Source organism: Octopus bimaculoides, chromosome 4 (assembly GCF_001194135.2).
Source record: "Octopus bimaculoides isolate UCB-OBI-ISO-001 chromosome 4, ASM119413v2, whole genome shotgun sequence".
Lineage (NCBI taxonomy): Eukaryota > Metazoa > Mollusca > Cephalopoda > Octopoda > Octopodidae > Octopus > Octopus bimaculoides.
Genome location: NC_068984.1, coordinates 141247959 through 141248822, shown reverse-complemented (window position 1 = coordinate 141248822; position 864 = coordinate 141247959).

The window sequence follows — 864 nt, the reverse complement described above, 5'->3', positions numbered from 1 at the left end:
AGACTGGGTGTTGTGAGTGTTTATTGAGCGAAAACACCTAAAAGCTCCATGAGGCTCCGGCAGGGGGTGGTGGCGAACCCTGCTGTACTCTTCCACCACAACTTTCTCTCACTCTTACTTCCTGTTTCTGTTGTGCTTGTGGTTCAAAGGGCCAGCCTTGTCACACTGTGTCACGCTGAATATCCCCGAGAACTACGTTAAGGATACACGTGTCTGTGGAGTGCTCAGCCACTTGCACGTTAATTTCACGAGCAGGCTGTTCTGTTGATCGGATCAACTGGAACCCTCGACGTCGTAACCGACGGAGTGCCAACAACAACAGTTGTTAGTCATCTCATGTAGTTGCTATTATGCAATTGTTGTCCGCCTGTTTACACAATTGTTGCACAGCTTATGACGTAATGTTGTTGTTGCGTCATTGGTCAGCTAGTATTGTGTGTTCTTAATGGCTGCCGAAAGTGTTGTGTCTACTGCGCTACTGCTGCTGTGGGGCATCTCATGTTACTGCAGTTGCTCTTGTTTTACAACAGATTTAATTAACAAGCTAATTAGCAGTTACCAAAGTACTGCTGATGTACAATTTGTCCTTGTCTGGCCCTTCTCTGTTAGAAAGGTAAAAACCATCTCCAACCCAAATATGGTGCCGTTTGCTAACTTAAAAAAACTGTTATGACGTCACACTGTAAAACGAGACTAAACAAAGACTCTTAACCCTTCTTCTTTGTCTTTCTTTTTTTCCGTCTTCTTCTTCTTCTTCTTCTTCTTCTTCCTCTTCTTCTTCTTCTTTGTCTTTCTTTTTTTCCGTCTTCTTCTTCTTCTTCTTCTTCTTCTTCTTCCTCTTCTTCTTCTTCTTTGTCTTTCTTT